This window comes from Rattus norvegicus, chromosome 2, assembly GCF_036323735.1.
Source record: "Rattus norvegicus strain BN/NHsdMcwi chromosome 2, GRCr8, whole genome shotgun sequence".
Classification (NCBI taxonomy): domain Eukaryota; kingdom Metazoa; phylum Chordata; class Mammalia; order Rodentia; family Muridae; genus Rattus; species Rattus norvegicus.
The window spans coordinates 67,314,505-67,334,090 of NC_086020.1; the positions used below are offsets into that span (position 1 = coordinate 67,314,505).

At 36.1% G+C, this 19,586-nt stretch overlaps 2 long non-coding RNA genes across 7 annotated transcripts in view; one reads left to right on the forward strand and one right to left on the reverse strand.

Moving 5' to 3' along the window:
* Positions 1-352: 352 nt before the first annotated feature.
* LOC120100742 (uncharacterized) lies at positions 353-19,240 on the reverse strand. Of its 2 annotated transcripts, none has more exons than XR_005500739.2 (2): positions 19,095-19,240; positions 353-632 (listed from the first exon to the last, which is right to left on the reverse strand). It is a non-coding gene; the product is annotated as an uncharacterized LOC120100742 (long non-coding RNA). The 2 variants fall into 2 exon arrangements; XR_005500738.1 differs by lacking the exon at positions 19,095-19,240 and adding an exon at positions 18,766-19,088.
* Positions 19,167-19,586, forward strand: part of LOC102552232 (uncharacterized) — a 212,956-nt gene continuing 212,536 nt past the window's right edge. For all 5 annotated transcript variants that reach the window (XR_010064136.1, XR_010064134.1, XR_010064139.1 and 2 more), the window contains exon 1: positions 19,167-19,324. This is a non-coding gene — a long non-coding RNA (uncharacterized LOC102552232). The remainder of the gene's footprint in view (positions 19,325-19,586) is intronic.

Below are 19,586 nucleotides of genomic sequence, written 5' to 3' on the forward strand. Positions count from 1 at the left end.
TTGAAAGTGTACATCAGGTCACTCAAATCTCTCACTGCTGATGGTGATCAGGCAACTTGCAGGTTGCCCAAGGAGGAGGATGCAGCTTCTATTGTTCATATTCTAGGACAACATAGCACACACAGCTCCCCCCTCAGCTGACACACAAATCTCTGAGCAGCCATAGTGGTAAAGCTGTAGCCTTGCTCAGTCAGGGTCTTCTTGATATAGTCTGTCAGGTTCTTTTCAGTGAGGTTCAGACAAAAAGGGCATAGGGAAAGTGCATAATCCTTGTAGATGGGCACTGTATGTGTAACCTCATAACTGTAACCCATCATAATATTAGTCTTGTCCCAGATAAATACAAGGAAAATACTGTCAGGTTAGCCACTTTAATGACCGGTGTATTGGAGTTTCAAACATGATCTGAGACATCATTCTTTGCTTGCCTTGAGGCTCATGGGGACCATAGTCAGAAGCACTACATGTTCCTCAGTGGCTATAAACGGCTCATTGTAGATGTGGTCGTGCCTTATCTTCCCCAGGTTATCCCAGTTGGTGACAATGCCATACTCAATTGGGGGACTTCAGAGTCTGCCCTGGTCTTCATCACCCATTTAGAAGTTCTTCTAACCCATGTAAGCCATGCTGTCCTGGAGATGGGGAGAAGACAGTGGTGGAAGGTAAATTATAGTTTTCCAACTTTTATTAAACCATACCATTGTGTCATTCATTATACATTCAATATTATCTGTCAATTCATGTGTGTTTCTCACCTTTTAATTCATCTTCTTCCTTTCATGTGTTGTCCTTCACAGCACAAATCAGAGGATTTGTTGGTAAGATTGAATTCAAGTTTATTTTATTGTGAGAACATTTCATAGGTTAAAACATATTTGTTGTTTTGTGAACGAATTTACTCATGGTAGGGTACTTATTTGACCACAAAAAGAATAAGCAAGAGTTATTTTTTCTCATCAAAAAGAAACATGATGCTGCCATCATAAGAGGGGGTATATGATGATATTTGGTATAAATATGCCAAAAAAGATATTGTTCCTGAAACAGGTTTTACATTGCAACATGGGTTGGCCTCGGGCTTTCTATTTAGAGAAAGCTGGCTGTCCATTAACGCCTCTATCCACTTACCTATAACTGCAGTGTGTTACAATTAATGATATATAATACCACAACTGGCAGAAATATGAATTTTCATAGATTATATTTGAGATGGGAAGGCTATTGTGGATGTAACAGAAAGAAAAGAAAGAAGAGGGAGATGGAGAGGGAGAGAGAAACAAATAAACAAAGAAAGAAAGAAAATCAAGGCGAGAGCAAATGAGAGGGAATCATTAAGGAAAAATACTAAATAAGAATGTTGCCAGGTGATACTGAAAAACTTTTAAAAAGATGAGAACCACAAGAGAGTAACTTTTTTAAAAAGCAAACAAAGATATTTAAAGGCCAGGGAGAAGAGTGGAACTCAGCAATTTAAACAAATACACACATAGATACATACATGCATACATACATACATACATACATACATACATACACACACACACATACATACATACATAAAAATAAAAAGTAAAAACAAACAAAGAAAGAAAAGAAAAGAAAGTGATTCAGTTTCCCAGTGAAGGGAGTTTTTCCAAGAACTGGAAGAATAATATAGCTTTGTCATTCCAATTTCTAGTATAAAAATGAGCTGAAGACAGAATTAGCTACTTGATTTGGTATGTGAAGGATGCTGAATGGAAGTGCACTTTATTGATGATGTTAAGGACAATTGAGCACTCTCGAGGGACATTAGAAGTAGCGATGTCAAGTACAGAAGGTATTCTCAAGAAGCTTATGCTTCTCAGTCTAGAAAATTGATGAAAGATGGGAAGACAGAACTCAATTACACAACTGCTAATGATTGTGTTTGCCCCCAGCGCAGGTCTGCTTGCATTACCTTGTTTGCCTTTTTGTATTCTTCTTCTTTCTTTTTAATTTTTTCCACCTTTATTAAATTGGGTATTTCTTAACTTCCCCCATGGTCATGTGGGCTTTGTAAAATGGACACAGGGAATAGCACAGTAATGGATAAATTTCAAAGAAGCAAAGACACCCAGAGACATTTCTAATCCACCCATTAAGATTTAATCATGAGAATTTCAGCTCACAAAGGATGCAAATATTCCATAACAATAATTTACAGAAATGTAGAATAAAACCAAATGGTGATCCATCAATGACACCTAATAAGGAATGTATTAGAGATGAATGATGTGCCTATGAAGAAGTTTTGAGGCCCCTCCTGATTTTGATCTTACACTGAAATGGGTCCAACAAAGATGGCTAATTTACATTTGTTGATATTAGTTACTTTCTATTCCTATGAGAGAACACTATGTCTAATAACAACTTATGGTGCAGAGGTATAATTTTAGCTTTTGGGACTAGATCCAGAATCTAACACTGTAAGTGGTTATGGAATAGTGGCAGGACCAAGGATGTTTCAGTGATTCGATTTTTATCATAATACAGTAAGTAGAATGAGAGAGCATGAACCAAGTGAAGCTTTAAACTCTTAAATCCACCTCACTCTTTGAGTGAAGTGCTTCTTTTAGCAAGGCTATACCTGGCAAATATTCTATAGCCTCTTTTTTATTATTATTATTAACTTGAGTATTTCTTATTTACATTTCGAGTGTTATTCCCTTTCCCGGTTTCCGGGCCAACATTCCCCAACCCCTCCTCCTCCCCTTTTTTATGGGTGTTCCCCTCCCCATCCTACCCCCATTGCCGCCCTCTCCCCAACAATCACGTTCACTTGGGGTTCAGTCTTAGCAGGACCCAGGGCTTCCCCTTCCACTGGTGCTCTTACTAGGATATTCATTGCTACCTATGAGGTCAGAGTCCAGGGTCAGTCCATGTATAGTCTTTAGGTAGTGGCTTAGTCCCTGGAAGCTCTGGTTGCTTGGCATTGTTGTTCATATGGGGTCTCGAGCCCCTTCAAGCTCTTCCAGTTCTTTCTCTGATTCCTTCAATGGGGGTCCTGTTCTCAGTTCAGTGCTTTGCTGCTGGCATTCGCTTCTGTATTTGCTGTATTCTATAGCCTCTTAATCGGGACCAGGAACTGTGTACCAAGTGTTCAAATACATGAGCATATGAGGAAATGTTTCTTATCAAAAGACAACAGTGTTCTCATATTTTAAATTTGTTTTAATTGCTTTCTTCATTCACAGTCGGCTGTCTATGTATATACGACATTCATATAAGTGCATGTTTTTATTTGTATATAAAATACATATGCATTTATGTTATATAATATATAATCTGTCTATGGTCTTTAATTGTAAATATCAGACAAATTTTGAGGAATCAATTTAACAGAGGTGGTAATAGATTTAGGTTTGCATATGGCTATCTCTCTAGATCTCTTGGTGACATTTAATTGCCAAAGTGTTAAAAGGTGTTGAGACTTTTTGAACTGAGAGACTGTTAAGAGGGATTAATATTTATGGAAGACAATAATTACATTAGCCAAATTCAATAAATTCTTCAGAGTCAGAGTCTTTTCTATCTATCTATCTATCTATCTATCTATCTATCTATCTATCTATCTATCTATCTTTTTGTTATTATGAGTTTAATCTGCTTTTTAATTTTTTTAATATCCCTACTTGTCTTCTGCTTCTATACATGAAGTGTAACAGCATTCCTGGAATCAAGAATTTTGGGCCACTTAAACCTGGCCTATGCTTCCAGAATAGGGAGCTAAATAACTTTTTTCCTCTATATAAAAGGTTATCCATTCTGAAATACACTGTTATGAAAAATAGCCATTGGATTCAAAATGTACAGAGATAATTTCATTAATTCCAAATTTCTGGTTTTGTTGTATTATTTTAAATTTAGGAATACAAATGAAATAATATTGAAGTCAAGAAGATTGTAAGCTTAGATTTTTCAAAACTTACTTTTAAAAATGGTTCTTTTTTTTTTTTTTTTTGTTCTTTTTTTTTCTGGAGCTGGGGACCGAACCCAGGGCCTTGCGCTTCCTAGGCAAGCGCTCTACCACTGAGCTAAATCCCCAACCCCCTCAACAATGGTTCTTAAATGCTTTAACAACCCTTCTGGTCCAAATTACTTGGTGATTTACTCATAGGTCTTCTTTGATTTCCTAATGGCCAAGCATGATTTCACTTACTTACTAGCTGAAGGAAAATGACCTGGAAAATTAGCTGACACTAGATTATTGATCACCTCTGATTCCCATGTAAGTTTGTTTCTGTTTAATCATATGTGCTTGCCTGCTCCAAATTTTAGAGTTTAAAATGAGAATACAGAGTGCCCAGAATCTAAAACTTTCAAAAGCTACATGGCTTGGGAGGACTGGTGACATCACCTCTCTCCCATTCTCTTTGGTATCAGAGAGTATAAGCAGATAACACAGAAAGATTACTGCAGCAGTCATACACACACACACACACACACACACACACACACAACACACAACACACACACACACACACACCACTGTCGTCACGGTCATCATAGAAGAATTATAGTTATCTAAATTCTGTGGGCTTACAGTAAATACAGATGGTTTAAATGTGATAGGAGCAATGTAAAATAATTCCTTTCATTTTTAATAATAGTTAAAATGTAATAGAAAACAAAAAAGACCAAAATGGAATTGGACAAAGCAAACAAAGGAAAGAGGCAAATAGAAGGCAGGTTCTGTGCTTTCTGCCTCAGATTTTGAGAATTCGGGTGAGTTTTGTCCATGTTGATTTAGAGGATCTTGTTTTTCTAGTGTTTGTCATATTCTCTGGCTCTTATACTGTTCCTTCATCCTCTTCAATAGGCTTCCCTAAAATATGAGTGTGATCCCCTTATTCTACATCCTCAGGAGCATGTACTGTCACTAGTGTTACTGATCTTAGCCATTCTGACAGGTGTAAGATAGCATCTCAAAGCAGTTTTTATTTTAATATCTCTGATGGATAAGGATTCTAAACATCTTTAAATGTTTTTCAGCCATTTATATTTCCTCTATTTAGAATTCTGTTTAGTTGTGTACCAAAGTATTTCATAGAATTATTATTTTTGATATCTATTTTCTTGAGTTCTTTAAATATTTTTGATTAGTCCTGTAATGGATCTAGGTTGATAAAAAATATTTTCACATCATTTAGGCTGTCGTCTTGTCCCAATGACTGTGTCTTTGCCTTAGAGAAGCTTCTCTGTTTCATGTGGTACTATTTTATTTTATTTTTAAATTTGTATTTTATTGATCAAAATTGTCTTAAGGCCACAGGTATCCTTAAGGGATGCGTAGGGGTTTGCTTTCTATCTTTTAAGCCACTCATTGCAACTCTGCAAAGAATCAATGTTGTAGTTGCAATCAAGAATGGGACAAGTTCATTTAGGAAATGAACACAATCTATGAGAAAGGATTTTAAAATTGAGATGTTCAATAACAGGCTAAAAATTCAATTCCAATCTCCAGTAGCATCAATTCTCACAGTAGAAGAGACCTTTAATTTAATCATCAGGTCACAGTCCCTGTGCTATTGGTATGCTGTTCAAAAAGACTTCTGCTCTGCCAAAGGATTCGAGCTTCTTTCCCAACTTGATAGGAGACCTCTATCAAGTTCAGTGTATCTGGGCTCATGTTGAGGGGTTTGATCTTCTTGAATTTGAGTTTTATGCAGGGGGATGAGGATGGATCACTTTGAATTCTTCTGCACAGAGACGTCTGGTGGAGTATTATGTGCTGGGGGATTTATGTTTCTAGTTTAGTATATTTGGTATGTGAAATGTACCTTCTAGATTGATAGGTACCTCCTATGCAGTTAGGATTATATTAGGAAATCTTTATTTCGTGCTCTTGTTCAATTTTCTTTATTTGTTCATTTGTTTGTCTGTTTTTACTTTGACCTGGGTTTCTCCTTCCTACATCCATATTATTCTTCACTTTGGGCTTATGTGTCTCCTATTTCCTGAATGCTTTGTAACAAGATACTTTTTTTTAACTTAAAATAATTGATCCATTTCTTTTTCTATCATGTCTTCAGCACATGAAATTTGCTCTTCCATTTCTGGTATTCTGTTTCTGGCTTACCTCTGAGGTTCCTGTTAGAATTTCTAAATTTTTAATGTCCATAGCTTCCTTATTTGGGGCTTGCTTTATTTCTACTTTCAGGTCTGGAGATAATCTATTCATTTCTTTCTACTGTTTGTGTTTTTTTAAATTTCATTAAAGAATATATTTATTTCCTCTTTAAGTATATCTATCATTTTAATAAGTGCTATTTATTTGAAGGTCTTTTTATTGTGCTTCACCAATGTTGGAATGATCAGGACCAGCTGTGGTAGGTTTGCTGGGCTCTAATTGAGACATTATACTCTCTGTTATTGAGGGTTTGTTGTTGTTGTTTGTTTGTTTGTTTTAACTGTTGCCCTCCTTTCAGTTTCTTTGGTGAGTGTGGTAGCTGTGTGTTGCCTGTCAGGAAATTCTTCTGAGATATCTGTATGTGTGGTCTCTGGGTACTTCAGCTAAACTCTATTTATAGGTATTGAGGATGGGCATGACTGGGAGGGTGGATGGGACTCAAGTGGCCCACGAAAGAGAGGAAAAGCAATGTTTTCCACCAGTATCTGCTTAGTCCGCTGCTAATGATGACCTAGAACGAACAGAGGAGAGATAGAATTAGGTGGTATGCTAAAGAGCTGGGATAGGACTGGGGAATTGGACTTGGAAAATAGAGAGACAGATGAAGGAAGATAAGCAGTGAGCCTACCTGCTTCCCGGCTAGTATGGCTTATACTTTCCAAGTGCATGCCTGCTGCTCTGCAGGACTTGGATAAAGCAATGAGAAGGTGTAAGTGAGCCTGCAGGGGAAGATCTGTAAGGTTGGTAGTAAATGGGATCAGTCGGAAGGGGAAGCTGGAACGGGTGGGGTGCTTCAGAGCTTGTTGTGAGACAAGGTGAATGGATTTGGAAGAGATTAGGGGAATGTGAGTATCCACATGTAGCCTACCTTTTCCCCTGTCTAGAGTGGTCTGTGTGCTTCTAGATAATGTGTTTTAGAGCAGGGGCTGAGATGAAACCATGAATGAAGAGAAGGATGAGAGGATGGGAGATCTGTGTAGTATATTGGCAAAGGGGGTGGGGCAACAGGAGTTTGTTGCCACAGAAACATGGGTGCTATAGCATCTAAAACTGAATCTCTTGTGTCAAAAACTTGTAAGATCCCATGCTGTATAAATGCCCTCAGGGATAAAATGAAAGTCTTACTTACCTCATGCCTTGGGTAATTTGTCCCCACTGATATTTTTTCCTGAAAATGCTTGCGGTAAATCCACTTCCCAAGACAGTTTCAAACTTTTTTTTCCTTCTATCTCCTCTGTATCAATATAAATTCTGAAGAGGGTATCAGAACTTCAAAAAACAATTTGTGAATATTGATGTGGAGCAACTATTGATTTCAGGGTGTCATTGACATTTGTATTTAGTAGAGTCCTTTCCTCCAGTATTTGCCATACTGGTAAGTGCGTGCATAAACAGTTAAGAATTTCTGACTACATTTTACAACTGAGGAATGTCAATTCTTAAAAACAAACAAACAAACAAACAAACAAAAAAACTGTCTACATTTCCAGGTAATCAGGAGCAAATGTAAGTTGTTCTCAGAAATGACAATGATATTCTTTGAAATTAACAAAAATGACATTTTACTCTGTATGCCACCACCCTTTTATCTATAATTAACATCTTCAACACATATTCCTTAGAGAAATGTGGTGCTTAGAAGTCTAGTGATTAAATACCAGCCGACATTACAGAGATCAGGTCGAGGCCAATACACTGAAAGCAAAGCCCAGAAGTGAGAGGCAAAAGCTAGCATGGTAACAGGGAAGCAGTGGGAGGGAAAGCATAAGAAGAACTGAGTCATCATTTCTTTTAATTCAAAAAGAAGCATGCAGTATATCTGACAGAATTCTCTTTGACAGAATCTTGCTGAGTAGTTGGGAGTAAGGTGATAGTCTTGAGCAGAAGAAATGGTGTAAGCTGAGGAAATATGGATTCATAGTAGAAGAAGCTGAGGGAGGCATAAAAAGAACATAAAATAACACCAGACAAACAAGTCAGTGCCGGAGAAGCTGAAAGCTATAGGACAACCAAAAAGAGGGGAGAACGCAATAAGGATTTGCTCTGTGCATAAAGAAGCAGTGAGAAGCCTCTTTGCAGGCATGCATACACATTCAATGGTTTCCTTCCTTAATCCTACATCAAGTACGAGGAATGTTAAGGAACTGATTACATTTTGTACCAATTAGATTATGACAAGAGTTCAGAGGAGATTTTCTGTGAGTCTAAATGATTGGATAAAGAGAGATGCATCTTTTTTTCATTGATGCTGCTACACAGATGTGTAAAATACTCTTGAGTGAGACAACCTAGTAGGACGAAAAGGGTCCCAAGTACAAGCAAGAGTCAGAAACAACCCTGATCTCATGTCCTTCCCCTTAGAGCTCAGTGAATCCAACAGAAGAAGACAAAGAATCATAGGAGCCTAAAGGATCTAGGACACCAGGAGAATGCAGACCAGAGAATCAACGAAGCAGACCTCAAAGGGTCGTACAAAAATGAAAACAGCAATCACAGACACATGGATCTTACTAGGCCCTCGTATGAGGGTTTTATATTAGTCTTATTGTAATTTATTATGCTATGTACAGTTGATATCCCTGGAAGACCTCTATATTCTGAAGAGAAACTGAGGAGAAATACATGTGTGGGAGACAGCAGGTAGTGGAGGCAGACTGGGAGGAGTGGAGGATGAAGAAGATTAGTTGGAATATATAGTATGAGTGATGAATAAATTTAGAATTGCAAGGGTAAAGAAAGAAATAAAAAAGCAAAGAAATAAAGAGAAATAAGGAAAGAAAGAATGAACGGATGGAAGAAGAAGAAGAAAGGAAGGAAGGAAGAAAGGAAGGAAGGAAGGAGGGAGTGAAGGAAGGAAGGAAGGATGGGAAGGAAGGAAGGAAGGAAGGAAGGAAGGAAGGAAGGAGGGTAGGAGGGAAGGAAGGAAGAATAAAAACAAAAATATCCTGGCCGAATGTATACAGCTAGCAACAGCTCTATGAACAATTGAAATTGAAATATGGAGTCCTAGGCACATTCTACTCATAATCTCCACTCCTGTATGTTTGCTTAAGTTTTTTCCATCATTGCCCATTTTTTAAGATAGTTCAATATATTTTGAAAAATAAAGTTTGTATTTCTTTTCATTCTTTTAATTTTCCTTGCTTATCCAGACATAAATTTACCCGACAAAATAATTTTCCATTTTTACTAGCCTCTTTAATTCTCCTATCATGTATTAATTTGAAGTAGTCTTCCTAGAAAATACAGATGTATTTTAATATTTAGAAGAGTTTAATATTTTATTTATTTATTTTTATTTTAGTATTTTTATAGAGAGGAAACTCCTAAAATCAAATTCATTAATTTGTCTTGAGAATATTTGTTACTAAATAAATCATACTATATTTATCCTGTGTTGAACCTTTCCTACATTGATTCATGTTTCAGGAACTTGGTTACCAAATGATGAAACATTTGAATATGGTTTGGCTTTGAAGGCTCTAATTTAGTTAACTGATTAAACACTCAATCAATTCAGAATATGAGGCAGATATTTGGAGTTGGTGAAAAGTAAACTGTAGGTCTGAGTTGAAGAAAGATGAAGGAAGTGTTATGCCCTGACCCCAGGGCCTGTGCAGACCACCAAAGAACACCAGGAGTCCAGATTATATGTAAAGAGTCTTTATTCAAACTTCAGTTCAAATCTCTCCAACCTCGTCAATGCAGGGGATGGATGTGGAAGGCCCCAAGCCAGTACAGTCTTCTCTATTTATTAGTTTCAACAGGATGAGGGGTTTTCCAATTTGTCACTTAATCTGATTGATTGACATTTGAAAATTACCGCTTGGCACATTTCTGTTGGCTAGTAATGACTTTAGCTTGGTATGAAAAGTAGCAACTTGTTTAAGCCATCTATTTTGATCATCTGGACCATTGGGTGCTGTCCTCCTAAGAACTGATTACTCTTACTGAGGGTGAACTGACTGTTTGCTAGAGAATGTGTGGCTTTTTCTAGGAGTGGGTGACTTGGTTCCTGACACAAAATGTATTTTTTTCCAGTTACTGAATTCTGATTAAGGATAAGGTTAACATAAGATTGGTCTGAACATAAAAATGGAGTTTGCTAATGCTAAGGCTGGGCCCTTCAGGAAGTAGTTTGGTGTGGAAGAGCATTGGTTATAAAGTGTACTGTGTTGATTTGCCACAAACTTTTATACCTAGTGTTCTGCATTATACCAATCCAGTAACTGGAAAATCTGAAACAGTAATCAAAGACAACCCTTATAACCTCATTCTATTCACAAAGACCTTAATACCATGCTGCCTTTAGTATAAAGGAAACAACAGAATGTAACAAAAAAATGTTTATTAAATATATATGGAACACTTAAAATAACATGTATAAAGATTTTATTATAAGAAAGAAATTGAAACAATGAAAAAAGAAATGCTCAAAATTGTTTCTTTGTGACTCTCAGCATTTCAAATAAATGTTAACAAGAATTTACTTTTAGGTCACAACATATTTCTCTCAAACAATTTCCTTCTTGAATGCATGATGCAGATATGAAAATGATTGATACTGACATAAATTGCAAATCAACCCATTTGTTAATTTCCTAATTAATTTTCTAGCTAAATGTAGACTGGAATTACAATCTACAAAAAATATTGAGTGATATTTATTGTAAATATAATTTACCCAAAATAAAAAGAATAGTAAATATTTTCTTATCTTATTAAAGGTCAATAAATTTGTAAAACATTTGGTAAAAATGTTTTAATCATATTCATATTAAATTTTCACCAACAAAACATTTTGTTCCATAACATACATTCATATCATTGTACCATATTTTCTTTAAAATTCATTTAAAATATGTAAAAGTAACTCTGGCCTGCTGGTTCAACTCAGCTCTTGTGGCTCAAACTCCTTTTCAAGCTGACTTATTCATACTGGCTTCTTTGAGCTACTCACTGAAATGCTCTGTTTGGCCTCAAACTAACTGTCAACTTGTTTATTCTTCTGGCACCTTCTTAGTCTCTGGCTTCAACTTCCTCTGATGACACACATTGCAAAACATCTACAAACTGAATTGAACTCATGAATGAATGTAACTGAAGCCAAGGGCACCTCAGAAAACTGCACTGACTAATGAACTCATTCAACTGAACTGCACTAAAGTGAACTGAAATAAACTGAACTAAGTTTATCTCTCTATACCCTGCTCTTAAAACAGCTTTCCTTTCCTGTCTGTTCTTGTGGGAGTCGGGAGTATTCCATCTCTGACTCATTCTGTAAAATCATTTTAGGATTCTTCACTTTATCTTCCCCTCAAGCAGAATGACATTGTTTGGGTTTAAAGATGTGTAATAAGGGTGTGTCTGTATTCCAGGCACAAGGACTAGAGCTGTGTCACTCCAGTCAATCACACACACCTAGAAAGTCTTTGGATTCCATTCCTTTCCAGAGCAGTCATGTTGATGGATTAAAATTCTGCTACAAACAACAACAACAACAACAACAACAACAAAACAAATATGAAATAACTAAATGAATTTAAACGGTCCCATGTGCAGCACCAAACCCAGTCACTATTGCTGATGCCAAGAAGTGCTTGCTGACAGGAACCTGAAATAGGTATCTCTTGAGAGGCTCTGCCAGAACCCTACTAATACAGATGCAGATGCTTGCAGCCAACCATCAGACTGAGCACTGGGACTAAAATGGAGGAGTTAAAAAAGGACTGAGTTGCTGAAGGGGTTTATAACCCATAGAAGAACAACAGTATCAACCAACCAGATACCTTAGAGCTCCCACGGACTAAACCACCAACCAAAGAGTACACAATGAGGGACCCATGGTTCCAGCTGCATATGTAGCAGAGGATGGCCTTGTTGGGTATCATGGGAGAAGAGGCCCATGAAGGCTCGATGCTCCAGTGTAGAGGAATGCCAGGTTGGGAGGGGAGAGGGAGTGGATGGGTGAAGGAGCACCCTCAGAGAAAGAGGGGGAGGAAAGATGAGACAGGGGGTTTCTGGAGGGGAAACGGGGAAAAGGGATAACATTTGAAATGTAAATAAATAAAATAATCAATAAAAATGCTAAAAAAAGACAATTCTATAGCTGATTCCTTAGAGCACCCTTGCAATGTCTCTGAAAGTATTATGAACCCTTCCCCCAATTTCTGTAATTTGCTTCCTGATTCAGGTGTTAAGACAAAATTACAAACTCCAAATATCTTAAACGTGTTCTGAAATCTCAACACTAAAATGATTCTTCCCCATTGCTTGCTAGTTGTTTCAGGTGGTTATAATGTTATTATTTTATGATATGTTTGCCTTATAACTTCAAATATACTTTTTCTTATTTTAAGCCTTGAAATATATTTTGACTCATTATTTGGTATATGGAGAATGCTAGGAAATATCTAGAGAGTGTTCTGTGTGTACTTGAAATTTCCAATTTATAGTAAAATTGGACAGATTGTTGCATACATTTTCTAATAGAAAATAATTTATTTTCTCCTAGTAAAACTTTTTATAGTAACAATTTTATCATTGCATTATATTATTCTTTTAAAAGCCTTCATATTTTCTCAGAAATCTTATATTTTCATGTCATTTCTTTGAAAAAACCTATATTTTCCAATGATCAGTCATTGTGAATTATACATCATCTGAAATTTAATTTCTTTAATCTCTAATTTTTAGAATTTATTAATTAAATGTTACATAACAGTAGTCTGAATTAATTTATTTACCTAGAATATAGAGGTTATTTATTTGCAGTTTGACAAGGTTAAGTATTAAAATGTATATAAATATTAAAGTGTATTCAGTGCTAATTTTCAATCATTATTTTTATTTCTGTTTGAAGTCATAATTGACATTAAAAATTAAGATAGGGGTTGGGGATTTAGCTCAGTGGTAGAGCGCTTGCCTAGGAAGCGCAAGGCCCTGGGTTCGTCCAGAGCTCCAAAAAAAAAGAACCAAAAAAAAAATTAAGATAATAACTTAACTGTGGTTTGATACATTTGACAAGAAGCATAAATGTTATATTTCTCATGAATCCTAAGTTCTTACTGAGAATGTCAAAATGCATTCAAGCTAATTCTTTAATCTTCTATATGGTCATATTGATTAAATATATACATTATGATCATTGTTTAACGTCTCTATTGCACTATATTGTATTTGTATAAGAACTATTTAGAAAAAGAGTAACTAGATTTCGAACATGTGTTTATGTAACAGAGGTAACAGTAACTATATCTGTAATACATACACTAGACCTGCAGATCTCAGGATAAAATCAGGCCTCAGGATAACACTTCTTGCAGCTTCTTAAGTAGATGCTCATGAGCAAGTTCAAAAAACCTGTTGTCAATTTCTTTGATGCTATTATTTTTTTCAGACAACAAAATCCTTTAAATTAGGAGTTAATTGTACCTAGTAAAAGTCATGTATATTAGAAATCACTAGTGTTATGAGACAATTCAGAACAAAATAAATTAGAATCTAAGCCCATGGATATATGAATATAAAATTACATGTGTTCTCTCTCTCTCTCTCTCTCTCTCTCTCTCTCTCTCTCTCTCTCTCTCCCTCTCTCTCCCTCTCTCTCCCTCTCTCTCCCTCTCTCTCTCTCTCTCTCTCTCTCTCTCTCTCTCACACACACACACACACACACCACATTACACAACAAAACTAAATGTACAACTTAACCATTTCCACTTTTATTTTCAGTAATTGTATGTAACTTAATTTATATAATTTATATTTAAGTGACCTGTGAGGAAGACTTTTCCACTGTTAATTCCCTTATGATAAGTACTTACACTGACTGCTCAGTGCCTATTTTCAACTATAATAATGTTAAACTTAATTTGAAAAAAATTATCTTGGATGTCAAATAGAAGTTGGAAAGTATAATGTCATTAGTTTATGTTCAAGATATATTATTTTAGACCGGATCAACACAGGTATTACGAACATGTAAAATCAAATCACACTAAGTGGAAGAATATCTGACATTTTTGTCATTCTATTAACTAGTACCAGGTTGATAATTATAGTGATCTTCTGGTGTTAGGATATACCCTTTGAATCCTTGGTTTATGCTAGTCTTTCATTTTATACTCATACCATATCCTATTCAATTGATTAATATTACGTTAAGGTAAGTACTAGAAAAATAGAAAACACATTTGTTTGCGATTTGTTAAAATGTTAGTAAAATATTTGAATATTTCTTATTATGTTAGAAATATACTGTTATATTTAAATAGTAATACAAATGATTATTTACCCACATTTCACTTTGTCTACATCTATTTTGTTTTCAGCTTTTGTACTGAGCTAGGATTGCTTTTATTTCTAATAATTTTGTTCAATGAAATATTTTCTCAAACAAATTTAGATAAAGCAAAAGAGGGTATGCAGGAATTCCTTGTTTTATGAAAACAAGCTTTATCCCAGAAATGAACCCACACACCTATGGTCACTTGATTTTGACAAAGGAGCCAAAACCATCCACTTGAAAAAAAGGCATTATTTTCAGCAAATGGTGCTGGTTCAACTGAAGGTCAGCATGTAGAAGAATGCAAATCAATCCATTCTTACCATCCTATAAACAGCTTAAGTCCAAGTGGATCAAGGACCTCCACATCAAACCAGATACACTCAAAGTAATAAAAGAACAAATGGGTAGAATCTTGAACACATGGGCACTGGAGAAAATTTCCTAAACAGAACACCAGTGGCTTATGCTCTAAGATCAGGAATGAACAAATGGGATCTCATAAAGCTACAAAGCGTCTGTAACACAAAGGACACTGTAGTTAGGACAAAACGGCAACCAACAGATTGGGAAAATATCCTTTACCAATCCTACAACTTATAGAGGGCTAATATCCAATTATACAAAGAACTCACAAAGTTAGAGTGCAGAGAGACAAATAACACTATTATTAAGAAATGGGGTTCAGAGCTAAACAAAGAATTCACAGCTGAGGTATATTGAATAGCTGAGAAGCACCTAAAAATTTTTCAACATCTTTAGTCATAAGGGAAATGCACATCAAAACAACCCGGAGATTCCACCTCACACCAGTCAGAATGGCTAAGATCAAAAACTCAGGTGACAGCAGATGCTGGCAAGGATGTAGAGAAAGAGGAACCCTGCTCCATTGATAGTAGGACTGCAAACTGGTACAACTACTCTGGAAATCAGTCTGGAGTTTCCTCAGAAAATTGGAAATTCCACTACCTGAGGACACAGCTATACCTCTCTTGGGCATATACCTAAAAGATGCTCCAACATAAAACAAAGACACACTATGTTAATAGCAACCTTATTTATAATAGCCAGAAACTGTAAAGATCCCAGATGCCCTTCAACAGAGGAATGGGTACAGATAATGTGGTACATCTACACAATGGAATACTACTAAGCTATCAAAAACAAGACTTCATGAAATTTATAGGCAAATGGATAGAACTAGAAAATATCATCCTGAGTGAGGTAACCCAATCACAGAAAAACACACACTGTATGCACTCAACGATAAGTGGATATTAGCTGAAAGGCTCAAATTACCCAAGATGCACAGACCACATGAAAGTCAAGAAGGATGACCAAAATGGGGATGCTTCACTCCTTCTTTAAAAGGGAAATAAACATACCCTAAAGAGGGGATAGGGAGACAAAGTTTAGAACAGAGACTGAAGGAACGACCATTCAGAGCCTTCCCCTCTTATGGCCCCTATATATACAGCCACTAAAACTAGATAAGATGGATGAAGCTAAGGAGTACAGGCTGACAGGAACCAGATATAGATCTCTCAGGACAACAGCCAGAACATATGAAATCCAGAGGTGAATGCCAGAAGCAAACCCCTGGACTGAGAAAGAGACCCCCATTGGAGGAATCATAGAAAGGACTGAAAGAGCTTAAGGGGCTTGCGATACCATAAGAACAACAATGCCAAGCAACCAGAGCTTCCAGGGACTAAGCCACTACCTAAAGACTATACATGGACTGACCCTGGACTCTACTAAGCTATCAAAAACAATGACTTCATGAAATTTATAGGCAAATGGACTGTACATGGACTGACCCTGGGCTCCAACCTCCTAGGTAGCAATGAATAGCCTAGTAAGAGCACCAGTGGAAGGGGAAGCCGTTGGTCCTGCCAAGACTGAACCCCTAGTGAACATGATTGTTGGGGGGAGGGTGGTAAAGGGGGAAGGATGGGGAGGGAAAGGAGTTAGGGGGTTGTTGACCTGGAAACTGGGAAAGGAAATAAAATTCAAATGTAAATAAGAAATACCCAAGTTAATAAAAATGGAGAAAAAAAGGAAAAAAAAAGAAAAATAGTATCAATAACATGACTCTAAATATATCCTGAAATCCATATAGTTCAGTGCTTTTTTTCAGTCATCAACAGGGAAGCATCCTCTTAGAGAGGACAGGAACAGATGCAAAGAATGACATCCAGATATAACCAAGAGGATCCAATTGGATTGAGGACTCTATAAAGTCCCTCACCTCAGAGCTCAGGGACCCCACAAAGACAAGGTAGAAAGAGTGAAAAGCCAGAGGTGGAAAAACCCCTCTTAACTAACTAAGCAAGATTTACATGGTCTCACAGAGGCTGAAAAAGCAAGCAAAAGGTTAACCTGAGTATTACCCCAGGAGCTCTGCCTTTATAGTAAAGTTCTTAGCTTATAATTTTTTATCGCACAACTGAGGGGGGGGGAGTGAGGGAGAGAGAGACAGAGACGGAGATAAAGAGTAAAAGAGAGACAAGGATTGAGAGAGACACAGAGAGAAAGAGAGAGACAGATACAGAGAGACAGACATAGAGAGACAGAGAAAAAGATACAGAGACTCAGAGAGGCACAAAGAGACAGAGACAAAAATAGAGACAGAAAGACAAAGAGACAGAGAGATAAAGAGACAGAGACAGAATGAGTGTGTCTCTCATTCTTGTGCCTGGTGTTGCCACTTTTTCCCTCTGCTTGTCCAATTTTATTATGTTGGGGTGTTTGATTGTTTGCTTGCTTTTTCTTTTATCTTACTACATTTTATGTTGTTGTGTTTGTTTTTTATCACTTAGAAGCCTGGTTCTTTGTTCCTTTTTTTATTTTTAGTATGAGACAGAAGTAGATTGGATTTGTTTTGGAGGGATGATGGGGATGAACTGGTAGGAGAAGAGGGAGAGAAAACTGTAACCAAGAAAAAGAATGCATTTTCAATAAAACGTAAAAGAAAAATGAAATCAAATAAAATTTTAATAAAGACCTAAGTATCAGCTAGATGCAGGAGAAAAGGGTTTATGGGTGGAAAACTGCAGACAAACCACTGACACATACAAATTATTTGCAGAACTTCACGTGCATCATTGTGGCTAGAGGAAGAACACACACATCCCTAACTCCAAACACTCCAGAGGTAGAGAAGGCAAGTCATTTCTCTGAATTTATGTTGACTTAGTGAACATTAGCTTTAATGAATGTTTTATACTGGCTTCATTTTGTGGTGTCCATTTCACTTTTATTACCCTTGCTTTCCTTTAGTTTGTTATCAATTTTAACGAGAAAGAAAGAAGCCAGCTTTTACATTGGACATATTAGGATCATATTCAATGAATGATTGAATAGTTCCAAGAACATTAGCAACATCACTGCAATTAAATAATGCAAGATTTATACACTACTCAGTCTAATATTCAAAGTGATATATTAAGTCAGTACTGTAATTGAGGAGCATAAATATAGAGTTCTGGGAAGGAATTTAATTTGATCACATAATTTTAAATGATGCATTTTAATAATTAATATGTTAGACCAATTATAATTTACATTATTAAAATTCCCCCAGAAATGTCACATTAAATGATCTTTGTTAGTATTAACTTTATTAAAAATAAAATAAATTATTATTAAACCAATTAATTTAAATATTCATGGTATACAAATAAAACAGAGACATTACTCAATAATTAATTATCATTTTAAACAGCAATGTTTTGGTATACATGATTGCAGAAAAGACAATGATTTCTGCATTTCTTTGTGATGAAAATTCAGATTTTCCTATCATGAAGTTAGAACTCCTTTTATATTCTTTATATGTAAGCTACTTTATGGCTCGCTGTATTTAAAGAAAATACTCAAACTCATCTTTTATGGAATTCTGGGGCTGATTACTTTTAGTTTCATGCTGATAGTATACTTCTCTGAAAGATAAAAGAATCATTCTCTCATAAGGTAGGAGGAAAGGTCAGTTGCCAGGAATGGCAGTTCAGCAATATTACTCAAATGTAACCCTTCCACAAGAGTAGAGAAGCCCCACATTTAATTTACTAATTAATTAGTTAATTAATTAACTCTCATATATTTTTGTCTGTGTGTGAGTATGTATTTGTTTGTCTATGCTTCTACTATAACATGGAAATGGTTAATGGCAAAGTGGAAATCTTAATTAAAATATTTCTATAGTAAATCAAAAATTTTATGGGCATTGATAATAAATTTCTTTAATGTTATTTGACTAACCTTTTCTTCTATATTCTAGATTTGTTTTCCCTAGGGCAGATAACTTGAATAGAAAATTTATACCTACCAGAAGTTCATTGTTTATAGTACCAGAGTCTGAATTTCAAGGCTAAGGTACCTGCTAATATGATGTCTGAGAATCTTGATTGTGTCTTTGTATTCCTGGAAGGATGGATAGTCCATCCAGGTTTTCTCATGGCTCCAAATCCTCACTCTTATTGCTGTGGGAGGTCTGCATTCTAAGTTTTGACTTAGGAATCTTAGGCAGACATAAATCTTTAGAGTTTTTAGCAGAGTGACCTTTACTATTTGCCATGGAGATTCCTAATACCCAAAGCAGCAGGTAGCAGTAAAAACAATATGACGGAGCTGTACATTAAGCAGTATCTTTCCTACCCATAAGTCAGTGTGCAGAAACTGGTGATTCTGTGCTATCCCTGTTCTTCAGAATGCTGTGGCCTGCCAGATAGAATGTATCGGGTAGAACGTCTCCAGTGACACCTTTTGTTTCATATTAGAATGGTTGTTGTTTTAGTGTCCACATAGACCAATATTGATTCTAAACTTCTTTTCTCATCATTTTTCTTCAAAAATCATCCTGGTGGAGTTATCAATACCAGTAAATGGTAAGTGTTATTCATAACTCTGTCCCCCAATAACCTACAGTCATGACACATATCTGACTTGCATTTCTGCCAACACCACAGCCCACAGCACTCTCAGAACTTCTCCTCTGTGTGGCGTGCTCCCTTCAGCCATTATGGCTTACTGAATGTCTTTTTGTATCTTTTGGTGAGGTCTATATGACTATGTCATTTTCCATTTGCTTTCTATCAGTTGCTCATTTATTTTTAATGTTTTATTACAAAGTGAGTAAAAATGCCATAA